General features: G+C 36.7%; 1 protein-coding gene across 18 annotated transcripts in view; it reads right to left on the reverse strand.

The window, feature by feature from the left end:
- Positions 1-12,753, reverse strand: part of RBFOX1 (RNA binding fox-1 homolog 1) — a 1,149,451-nt gene that overhangs the window by 450,583 nt on the left and 686,115 nt on the right. The window contains exon 1 of one of the 18 annotated variants that reach the window (XM_051794924.1): positions 5,802-5,818. The exons of the other annotated variants lie outside the window; for them this stretch is intronic. The gene's annotated coding sequence lies outside the window, so the exon portion shown is untranslated. Of the gene's footprint in view, positions 1-5,801; positions 5,819-12,753 lie in introns of those variants that run through there. 18 annotated transcript variants of the gene reach the window in all.

A 12,753-nucleotide genomic window follows, 5' to 3' on the forward strand; every position in this document is an offset into this window, starting at 1 on the left:
CACAACATCAACTTTAAGAGATTTACTGCTCAGGGATCAGTGAAACTCAGAAGATGCAACAGCTCAGTTGATTTTGAACATATTTAAGATCTTGTTTTTAATTCATCACTATTTATAGATTTTTACCAATTAATCCTGGTTACTTCCTAAGTCAACGTGCTGAGTCAAAAAGACTTAAGAGATCCCTCTGAATTCAAAGACTGCAAGGATCATTTTCAGAATCTGGGGGTTCTCTTATACTTTATCTAAATTTATGAGGTATTGCAGGAAAGGCAGAAATCAGGATCATTGCCAGACAGGACACAATATAGGGGTAATTTCCTCCTTTGCTCATTTGTAATAAAACATTTAAATACTTTAGTTCCATGTGTTGCTTTAAAGCAGAGGGGTAGGATGGCTTCTAAGGTCCTTTCCCAAGGTATTTTCTATGTAAAAGTTAGTCTTGACTACTTGCACCTGACATTTTCACCAGGATAAAGAAAGGACTTTACTTTCCCTTTCATCAGCAGGGAACAGAAATACAGCAGTTAAAAGTCTTACTTGGCACACCGGGAATTCAACATAACACTGCATTAAAACTTATTTTTCTGCACTTCAGTCCAGCACCTTCACACACCACCACCAATTTCTTTCACAGTAATGCAGTATTTTGGCTTAATTTCATGGAATCTGGTAGAGAAATTCTAAATATCGTGGAGAAATACAACATGATTTTTTTTTTTGGTCAAATTTGTGTTCCATTTCAGGTCATTTATAATTTAGTTGTTCTTCAAGAATGCTCTCTGCATACCCTGCAACCAATCCAGCAAAGCATTGCCCACGTAGGGCTTACACATACCCCCTAAAAATATGTGTGAATTCTTCCTCAGAGTACTTTAATAATTCTGCTTGAAAACATGAATTGCTTTAGTTTAAAGGTGTTTTGTGCCACATATTTCATTAGCAAGAGCCAACAGTTGTATTACAGCAAACATCCCCTAAACCCAGTCTGGTCATTCTTCCAGAAGGGCAAAAGGAAGGTTCCAGTGATGAAACCTGACTCCAACCCTGCCATTGCAGAAGCTTAAAGAGATAAAGGAAATAAACAGAAGCTGACAGGAATTTGGTAACGAAAATCAGTCAGAAACAGGGAACCCTGCTTTAGCCTGTGAAGTCATTATAATAATTTGTTTAGAAAGCAGCGAGGAAAAAATCCCCAGTAAATACTTTGGAAGCTGCTGGATCAATTTGCAAGTGCTGAAAGCACACCAGCCTCAGAGACTCAGGGACATTTGTATTAAGCAAGAGACACACAATTAAGCTGCATCTCAAGCTAAAACCCTGAGGGCTCCACATTTCATTCCAGTCAACCACTGCTGTTTTCTGGCACTATTTTCTTTGCAAATATGAGTAATGTGGGCCCTTTAGTCACTATTAAGCCGTAATCTGGGGAAATCAACCACTTCCAATAATCTTATACTCCAATTTAGGGCACTCTGAAACCACATAATGAATAATACTGTCGCCAGTTCTCTCCTCTAATGACACATGACATATGCCTGCTATCGCTCTTTTCAAATCAAATCCAACTGGTTTGCTTTCTTTTCCAGAAAATCTGGTTTATTGCATTCATTTCAGTTTGTTTCTTCACTCATTAGAAGGAGTAAATTTCTGCTGCATAAGCAAGATATTCATTGTTAACTCAGCATTCAGAAAGCAGATGATTCCTTTGCAATCACACCAAAATTATTTCTTCAAGTGAGTAACACCATGGTAGCTTACAAGTTACTCAAGACTGGAAGAAAAATCTATTTTTGTAAATTAGAAAGCTAATTAAGAGACCTTCCAACGTTCTTACCCCTCCTGGATGGATTTTACCTGTCACTAAGCTCTGCCACTGAAGAATTTGCAAGAATTGACAGATGGAGAAAAGCTTTCAGAGATAAGCCCGTTGAATGCCAGAATAAAATCATGCCATTCATCCAGTGTTATGTCTTATGACCCTTCTGTTTTTTGTAACCACTGGAAAATTCTGTTCAATAACATACACTGGAGCAATGTTCCATGGAATACAGCAAATTCCAATCTGAGCTGGCTATGGAAGAAAACAACCACAGGTTACAAAAAAGTACTTTAAAGATGTGCAAATATTTCAAGAAGAAAAGTCTCAGAGATGAAGGCAGAAACTTACAAAAAAAATTGAAAATTCAGCCTTTACCTTTCCTACAGAAGATGGATTGAAGATATACTTTACCAAAACACTGCTTTTCTGATTCTCAAGCAATCCAAGGCAATGTGAAACATAATGCCCTTTATCAGAAACATTCCCAAATTATTCCTCTACTTGCTCAGCAGCAGCATATCAAAGTTATAGCTAACTGTGGGTAATTCCTGATTCCTCCCAGGCAAACACAATCAATTGCATTCTAGAAATTCCACTTAAAAGCAATTTATCTTGCAGTAATATTCATAATACACAAGATTTCACATAAAGCTATTCTTGTAGCATAGTGGCAGATGATCTTTGGCAGGGAGTGACTGCACCACACTCAGGTAACTGTGCTGCTAATTTATTTCTTGTTCCTCATACTTCGTGATTATTCAAGAGGCTGCTTTATTTACCTCATTATGGAGATGCCTGAAACCAAGGACTATGAAATGAAATATAAGGTTGATTCATTAGCCATCTCACATTTCTAGAAACTTTTAATCAGGCTGCTATATTTACCCAAGGAGGGGCAATGGAATTAGAGAACTTCATCTCATTTCTACAGGTAAGTTCCCTCACAATAAAAAAAAAAAGGAGCAAAACCAAGTAAAACACTCCAGAATAAAATTGTTAATACCCCTGGGTGACTGAATTAGCACAAAATCAGTTCTCTCAGCATTATCTTCAGGGCAGCTAACTAGTGGTAGAGAAAACACATCAACATTCATTGACATATGTATAAAATAAAAACAAGAAAACTGAAAACAGTAATACCTAAGTAACATCCACAACAGAAACCTTAAATATGCCTATATTAATATTTCATGTTGTATAAGACATGAAGTTAGAGGTGGTTACCACATCTTACAGAGATTTGAATATTTTTGAACACCCTTTCTCATTCAAAAATAAAAGTTACTGAATATTTTCAGTATTGAAAACATAACATTCACTTTATTTGTTTGCCCTTCCTTCCATCTTTGGTTTCAACTGATGCTTTATGTGAGACACCTCAAACAATCATACCAGAAATCAACTCATAACCTGTTTTGTTATTAATGCTCACAGGATTAATAGTTTAGCCAGACTTGTCTGCATGTGGCAGCACACACAATTTCTAGTGCAAAGTACTTTCCATGGACAAAAAAAGGGTGATTTTGTCCCTTCAACAGACTGCAGACTCTGGATTTAGATGTGCACAAACACATGGGAGACCAAGAACAGAAATTTGAAATTCATGTGCCCACTTTTTCAGTGGAATGCAATATTCAGATTGTAAACACTGAGATAGGAGCAAAAGTTTCAAGGATTATTCTAAGTAGGGGTACAAATTCACCAAAGAGTGTTGAATACCAGATGTTAAAAACATGCTTTTCCAATACAAAAGTCTAATATTCCATATTTTCAGGGGAAAAAGTGCATCGATTGCAAAAACATTCATATAATGGTGCTATATTATATATATATATATATATATATATATAAAAATACACAATTCATATAAGTTTGTTACATGAGCAAAATAGGCTCAGGAAGGAACCCTGAGAAGCAGAGCAGGGCATCACAGGGATGGGAAGCCCAGCACACACAGGGTAGAATGAAGCCCACAGACAATGAAGTGCTTCTATATGATCACAACATTCTATAGTTCTCATCTCTCATCTTGAAAAGTTTAAACATCAATTCCTAAACCTGCAGCATGTTTTCCAGTTCATGCCAAACCAGTAAAACTTCAAGTCCAAAATTATATTGGTCTACAATTAGGGCTTTCTCAGTTATATCTCTGACTTCCCTTTTTTTTATTTATCTGCTGTCTAAATTTATAGTAGTGGTAACTCTACTATACCCAGCACAAATGTAATGGTGAATTTAATAGAATATACACATGAAAAATACAATTTTGTGTAAATAGATGCCCTTTAATGTTAAAAGATATAAAGTTATATACTCATTTCACTCCTCTTGCTATATACCTATGAGAAAGTAATTTCCACTGAAGACACAGAACAGCCACACCAACTTGTGTAAAATCTAATTATCTAAATTCCCATATATATGTTATTGTAAATATACTGGTTATTCCCTTAAGGACCAGATTAAGGTATGATCACTCTGCACTTACAAATTGTGGGACAGGTTCCAAAACTGTTAAAATTGTGAACATAAGAAGTATAATTCCTGTTTTCTCAATGCCTGGTGCACTTTCACAATTGTTGTGAAGGGAATTAGAAGGATATCAGATAAAGACTTGCAGTTTATAGAACCGTAATTTGCTGACCTTAGATTGAGGAGGGAACAGGACACAATTTTTATAATAATTAGTCTCATGTAAATGAAGGGAAAACAGATAAGATAATTTCTTTTTTTTTTTTTTTGTTACATTCACTTGTGAAATCCCATGAGACTCCAAAGGAATGAGATGTATTCTTGTTGGATCACTGATTTTTAAGTCAGCAGTATGTCACACTTTGCTGTACCTTCACTGTTATCAAACCCACAATTATATTTATACTTAGGCACAACACCTTTTAAGAAATTTCTGGCAGCGCAGAAACATGGTTTACATTCATTCAGGTGCAAGCTGAGGTTCAGAGAACCTTTTGTAATGTTGCAATACTTTAGGAAATATTAGAAAGGCCCAAACAAAAACTACTTGAAAGAATGTACAATCCTCTTGCAGCTCAGAGCAGCAGTTACCTGCTGGTTATTATGAAGAGAAATCTCTCAATGATCTTAATGATCATTGCATCAGATGAATATTAGGTGGATGAGTCAGAAGATTGAATCTGAAATACTTTTAACCAAACAACAAACAAATATCATTACTGATGACCATATTAACAGAAAACCTATAAACTTAAGACTTGAAAATCAGACTAATATTCTGTCTACAAACAAGGCACCTGAGAAGTCACTCAAAAGTACTTAAATGTTTCAGAACTACAAAGTTCTTAATGCTGGGAGGCAACCCAAAGCTGTGACGCTGAGGTCAAATGCAGCTTGAATTGTAGGGCCATCATCATCCAGGACACATAAAATCACCTCTGTCACCTTGGAGAGTGTGTGGCCACTGTGCCCCATGGGAGGGGGACAATGACAGCCTCAGATCCAAGGGACCCAGCAGGTGTTTTTGGGGAGGGGGTTGTCTGACCACCCTCAGCCCATCTCAAGGGTGGTTTAGGCTCTGCAGGAACCGCAGTCATTGATCCCCAAGGGTTTCCTCTCCCCTCTCTGAGTTCTCTGACCCCTAAAGGGTGACAGCTTTGGTCTGTAGTTAGACCAGGCAGGTCAGCAATCCCTGGGCTCAAAAGCTCCTGCCTTTCCTTCCTCCTTCCCCCCAGTGCTGCAGGATGGAGCCAAAGAGCCCTTCCCGGGACACTGCAGGGGAAGGAAAACTCCACCCTGGAAAACAAACACTTCCCAACACAGTTATCACCCAGAGCCTCTACTTTGGGAAACGGTCAGGACACAAAATAATTCTGAAATCATTCCCTTTTCCTTAACTTTCATAGAGGAATTGAACTTATTAGGATCTATGCAGAAGGATTATGGCTTTTTGCTGGGATTTTAAAAAGCAGGAGTTTGTTTCATTTGCTACTATTTTCTATCTTACTTGATAGCTGCATTATCCGTGTTTCCTGAGTGCTACATTTTCATCCTGCAGGGAAAAAAAGAACACAAAACACTTCTGTAGAGATCTGAGCTAGTGTCTCTTAAGTACAGTATTTAATGCAACTATGTTTAACCAAATGAATTTTTCCTTTGCTATATTTTATCCTCCTACTTCCACAACAGTTAGAAAATTAGGAAGAAGAGCTTTTAAATAATGCTCTTCACTAATTTATGTCCAAACACCATGTAATCACATGGCTAAGTGAGCAAATTCTGCTCACATTGAGAAACATTATTTATATTTACCACCAAAAAAAAGGAAGAAAATGGCCTAAAAATACAGCCAAATAATATGAGTAAACATGAATACTATTCCCACAACTGTTAAGTAGCAATGCTAGAAGAGCAAAAGTCTATCTATAAAGTGAAAATAAATGACATATAAGAGGTTTCACACAGGTATATATTCCATATTAAATTTTCAGTATTTGAACATATTAGACAACCAGTGGGTCAGGCTGTGTAATCACATGAGCTTAGTTTCTCACGAAATTAGACTGAAACAGGAAAAAGAAATCAAGGAGTTAATTAATAAATATGCTTGTTGGGTTCTGATTATTTCTAAGACTCTCTCCTACTTTTTCTTCATATTCAAACATGAATCTCAAAGGTGAAAATGTATTCTGCCTCCACAAATTATTTATAGTCCAGAATGTAAGTACAGAAATATCTAAATAAGACACAAGATATTCCAGGGTAGATGCCATTGTAGCTTGCTCTGCCCTAATTTTGTTCTGTTGTACCCAGGGTATTAATAATCACTACACAGATACACAAGGAAAAACTCAGAACTAACTATAGTTTCAGAAGCAGCTAAAAAATTTGATTTCACTTTGTGAAAACTACAATATTTTCTCTCCACTCATTCACACAGCAAAGTCTGGTACAATTTTACACTTGGAATTAACTGAAGTGAAAAGCACAGTAAGACAGAAGTAGTTTACCTGCCCAGTTTAAAAGCAGTCCCCACACCCAGACAGTATTTTTCAATCCAAATGACATTTAATCTGAAATTACATATACCTAGGGTTTTCTTCTTGCCTTATTCTGCTGTTTTCCAAGCTGTAATTACATTATGGTATCAAAAGCAATTCTGTTCTGCACAAATATTACCATTTTTACTAACCAAAGTAACAATGGGTATATATCATTTATTATTAGCCCTCTAAGTGTTTAACTAAATACCTCAGAAATTTTGGAAACAACCAACTATTATTTACTGACATGTTTTAATAAGTTTACAGCCCTCTGTGTTTTATCTTCTGAAGTTATTTCACTCCAGACTGGTGTAAAATTCTTGACTAAGACACAAAGCCCTGTTGTCACTCGGAGAGGTGGCTCTTCACCTTATGATTATTGGGCAGCTGCTTTCATTGGGGAATTTAAAAGAATGCAGCAACTTTGCAAGCAAATTAATGGCCTCCAGAAACCTCAGCAACATTACACAAGGACAGATTTTGAGAAATAAAATTATACTGTAAATAAAGTGGTTTAAAAGTTAGGACAAGTTTAACAAATGTGTTCACCACCTGTACCAGGAAATCAGTCTGTATTTCAGCAATAGTAGTTTTCTACAGATTGCAGTCTTGAAGCACGTCTTCAAAACACCTGAATTTTATTTTCTCTGTTAGTATGAAAATGACTATTATTTCACCATCATTCTTTTTCAAACATTTTCTAAAAAAACTGGTTGCAAGCAGCTCCCATAACTACAGGCAAAATCTATTCCCTTCCCATTTGACAGACTGATTTGGATACACAGGATCAAAGAACCAGCAAACTGTAAAATTAGCAGCAAAATGAAGAAATCACACTAAGCAAATTCTTACAAGAATTAAGCTCTTTATAGTAAAACTTCCTAAATTATTTCTATTGTTATACTACTTTTGGATTGATTATTTCCTGAAGCCCCAAATGACAAAAAGAAGACAATCAATTAAATCCATTCCAGGGTCACAATCTCAGTTATATTTTCTATAATCCAGTACAGTTTCAATCCTCATATGGAAAGAACTGATCAAGGAGAGTATTTTTTAAAGTTCTAACTTTACTTAAGCATTTTTTACTTGCATCTTGTACAGGCAGCCTGCTCAGCAAATCATTTCAGTCAATTTTGTACCTCTATTTTTTTAACATCTCCATTTATGATCATAAATGCCATCAGCGAAAAAGGGGATTGAAATTACACAGTGAGGAGAAAATAGTCCCCATTCTATATCTGAAAGATTAAAATTGAATTGCAAAAAAAAAAAGTGGCTTAATATTCATAGATGTTTATCTTATTACAACAAAAATACCCAGTTTATAAAATCTATCCCATGAGCCGTATGCAATTTGTATTGATTTTACTTTCCTACAATTGCTACCTTTTTATGATGATTTATAAGTAAATGAGTTAAGTATTTTAATATATTTATCTGTAAACATTTACCCAGACTACTGGCTACAGGGAAGGCCACAAAGCAGCTTTTTATGGTTTACAGTAATAAAAGACACAGAAAATGTAATCTTTTGAGTGATTCCTTAGTCACTACACTTTCATATTATTAGAGTTCAGCTGGAAAGGGCTCTGTGTGCAGCCTTAATAAACACCCTTTAAAATGAGCAAATACAACAATGCAGGTCACACACACAACACTCATTTATTCATAATGTACACTAAGAAGCTTTTAGGCTGTATCAACCACAAATATTCCAACACCCATAAAGTTTTAAAGGTCTAGTCGCCAGGAGCTGGGCTGAGGTATTTGTATGTGAAATGCACATCATTTTATCTGCCTGAGCAGATTCAAGTTCTTGGAAAACACTTTTCCATAGCCCACATTTTGATTAGACAAAGACAAGGAAAAAAAAAAAAATCTATCAAAACTTCCTTCTGGGATGTATTGATTATTTTGAATGGAAAATATTTCCTCAAATTCTCCAAGGCAAGCATCTCCAAATGTTATTACCCTTTTTAAACATTGATGTGATGTTCCCTTTTCTCCAACCACTGGGGACTTCGTATGACTTTTCAAATACCACGGACAGTAGCCCAGAACCTACTTCTGCCAATTCCCTCAGGACCCTGGGACACATTTCTTCAGGTGCCAGGACTTGTGTAGGTTCAGGTCCCTCAGGTGCTCTCAAACCTCATCTCCTCCTGCAATGGGAGGAACTTGGATCATCATTCTTCCTTTCCTGAGCAATGTACCCGTTGAAGCCCTTCTTCCTGTTCTTCAAATTCCTTACCTAATCCAAACTCCAGCTTTCCTGATCCCATTCCTACACATGCTGGCAACATCCCTGTATTCTTCCCATGATACATTTCCTTCTTAAACTTCAGTTCCACCAGGAGGTTCTTATCCAGCTTCTCCTGCCTTCCCTGCTGATTTCTCACACATGGGAATCAAGAGCTCTTGTGCTGCAAGAAAAAAGTCTTTAAACAGCTCTCAACTCTCTTTTGTTCCTTTATCCCTGAGGGAACCTTCCCAGGGGGGCCCATCCTGGGTTTTGAGGTTAAAAATGACCCAAACCAAACCAGTCTGTGCAATCAAGAATCCAGATGCAGCCAGTGTCATCTTGAGGGGTTCCTTCTGCTGAGCTACAGCTGAAGCCAAAGGGCTTTGGTTCATCAATTCCCAAAGTAACAAACCTTGCTGGGGGAGGAAATCCCTTCCATAAATTGGAGTTGATCAGTGCCTTTGCCCAGAGCTGGTAACATTTATTCTCATGCTCACATTTAAGCACAGAAAGAGTCACTCTGAAAGGAACATGTGACTAAACCCCTGATATAAGGCTTAACCAACACTTCTATGCACATTAACTGGGATTTACTCTGTTCCCTTTTCATTTTCATCCTGGATAGTATTCCTTGGTTAGATCTGTCCTCCTACTCAGCAGATGGAGGAATATCTTAGTGAGTTAGAACTGGTTCAACCTCAACAAAGTGACAGAGTTAAGAGACTGGCAACTAAGCTACTGTGTTTCCACAGAGAACTTGCAGGTTAATCCAGCTAAAATTACTACTATTCATACTTACTTTAAGCACACTGAAATTCAAAAGTTCATCATTTGAACACTTTACTAGGAATCAGTATTATTTATTATTGTATTCCTGCATCAGGGGCTACCAATTATTCACTCACCACTTAAATGACCTCATAAATGACACATACTTTAACACAAACCTAAAAATGAACCACAAAATTGGTAAACAAAAAGCAGTCCTGAAAATGATAAACACACTACATTTATTGCTGAGTGATCAAATTAAAACACACCCCTACAAAATAGCATGCCTTTGTTATCAGAGTAAAAATACATTTATAAATATAATGGATAATTTCACAACAATCAAGCAAACAAACCAAATTAATATTTATCATGGTCTGTTGTATCATATAATAGAGGGAACAGTTTAACTTGTAGCCAGCCCAGCAGACAACTTTACTACCTGTGAGTAAGTACAACACGGGATTCTGATCCTACAGAGATTTATGCCTTGCCTACAGATACTCACAATTTCATATCATTAATACCATTAAAAGAGAGGTGTTCAGTCCACAAAGCAGCAGACTCAGACCAGTAAAAGTACTCAGATTAAATACTTTCTGACAAGAACATTATTTTAAATTGAGATTGAAATAATTGACTTAAGTGGAGGATTTTTGCTTCCATTACTTGGCAAATCTGATTCTGCTTGATAAAAAAAGGGTTGGGTGGGAAGATTGACTCTGCTCTTTCCCAGATTTCATAATAAATCGCCATCCCTTGGCAATCATTTACCTGAGTCAACTCAGTATTCTCTAAGTCAGCTGTGCTTTCTAGCCTTTCATAACATAAAATTAAAACAGTAGAAATTATTGATTAATGACAAGAATATCTATGGCCAGCTCCATCATTTAATCAAGAAAAAAAAATCCATACCATTAAAAAAATGGATTTGGTTCAGTGTCCATAAATGTAAAAATGTGTATGCTTTACTATTCTCTCAGGAATTTCTGATTAACCCTCTGGTGTGTAGTGTACTCAGCATTTTTGATTGCAGTTCTAGCACGGTTTTTGTTAAACAGAATTGTCATCCTTCAAGAAGATGAAAAGTCATAAAGCATAATGCAATTCTGTACTGTCACAAAGGGGGCAATAACCAACAGTGTGAATTCAGGCAAATGACTTGCTGCTTAAATATAATTTCCTCCCAGCGAAATACATCAGGAAGAAAAGAAATTCTCTTATAAAACATCTGATAACTCAGGAGTCAAAAGGACTGATTGTATTTGCCAAGTTATAGAGATAATGCCACAAAGCCCTGGCAATTACTGGCTCAGCCTGACCAAGATGATAACTCTGCTCTAATGCTCAGGTCTGGCACGAGGAGGGGCTCAATGACACTCTTTGCCCAACACAGGGATACTTCACACGAGGGCAGAATTCAGCAGGTGAAATTAAAAAGCAGCACCAACAGGAGCCAATGAATCAGAAACACTCCTGTGCACAATCATTTCAATAATTAGCAGGTAAACAAAAGATGAGTTCTGCTCGTGACTGTCGGTCTATAAATATGATTTTACGCTACAACAAATTCAGAGGTGGATTTATTGATTAGGGAAAACAATTGATCCAGCTTTTGTCATTCTGTTCCACTGTTATCAACCTGAACAAACCCTGATAACAAACATTGCTATATGACTGACAAATATCCAAAAAAAAAAAAAAAAGGATTCCTCAGATTGTCTTGTTACTCAGTTTACAGACACAGGATAATTACAGCTCTGTGATTCAGATACTTGTACAAGTTAAACCAGGACTGAAAGCATATCTAACCCCTAATAGAAATAAACATGCATGAAAGGACTCAATGAAAGATTCAAACATTTGAAAATGAAAATAAGCCAAATAATTCTGGGATATTCACTGATTCACTGCTAAAAAATTTTTAAATGCAGTAAACATTTACATATATGCAGTTAGGTAAGCAATACAAAATATTAATTTCAAACTATATATTTTAAAATCATTAGTCACATAAAGCTACGCCATAATAAAATGTGATTGAGAAGAGCCTTTATCCCACACAAAGTCCAGATGACTCTGGGAAACATCAATAAGTATAACTCCTATTCTTGCATGGAAAACCATTTCACTAACTCTGGCCTTGTTTGCCTGGAATGTACTTGTGAGAACCAATAAAATCTTTATTTGATTACAGTGGCAATCAATACTTTGTTTCGAACACAGGCAAACCCTTGAAAACCCAAGATTTAAAATACATCTCCCCAGAGTATCTGGTTGACAAATAGCTTTTTTTTTTTTTTTCTGGCCTTTCTCTTAAGTGTTGTGCCAATACCAGCAAATCAATCACAGAATCAGAGAATACACTGAGCTGGGAGGGACCCACAGGGATCACTGAGTCCAGGTCCTGGTTCTGCACAGGACAACCCCAACAATCACACCATGTGTCTGAGAAAGGCTGTTTCTTAGTAAAGCATACCTGACAACATCCTCAAGACCATCCCCAAACCACATGCCACGGATAAGGAGCCTAAAAATTTTCCTGACCCAACATATTTGCCAACATCTCCACAAAAAGTGCTTTGCTTCCTCACAGTTGCCTCCTCATTAAGGATCCCCTCATGGGAACTCAGACCAGTATCTTTCTTCAAGCTGAGATCAGTTTTTGCATCCTTTTCAGGCTGTCTTGAATTTCTGCCAATGCAGCAATATTTAGCCAACTAATTTAATATTACTGATTAATGCAAAAAAAGCCTATAGCTCCAAACCCTTTTCATGTATCTGGTGTTAACGCTTGACAGGAACACCAGAAGCAGTACAGCTAAAATAAAAAGGTAATGTAGACAGGCAGATATTTTCAGATATTCTCATGAGCAATTGATCTTTTAGATCAGCTCTTT

Source organism: Manacus candei, unplaced genomic scaffold (genome assembly GCF_025592945.1).
Source record: "Manacus candei isolate 608988 ecotype Guabito, Panama unplaced genomic scaffold, ASM2559294v1 h1tg000002l, whole genome shotgun sequence".
NCBI classification, from domain to species: Eukaryota; Metazoa; Chordata; class Aves; order Passeriformes; family Pipridae; genus Manacus; species Manacus candei.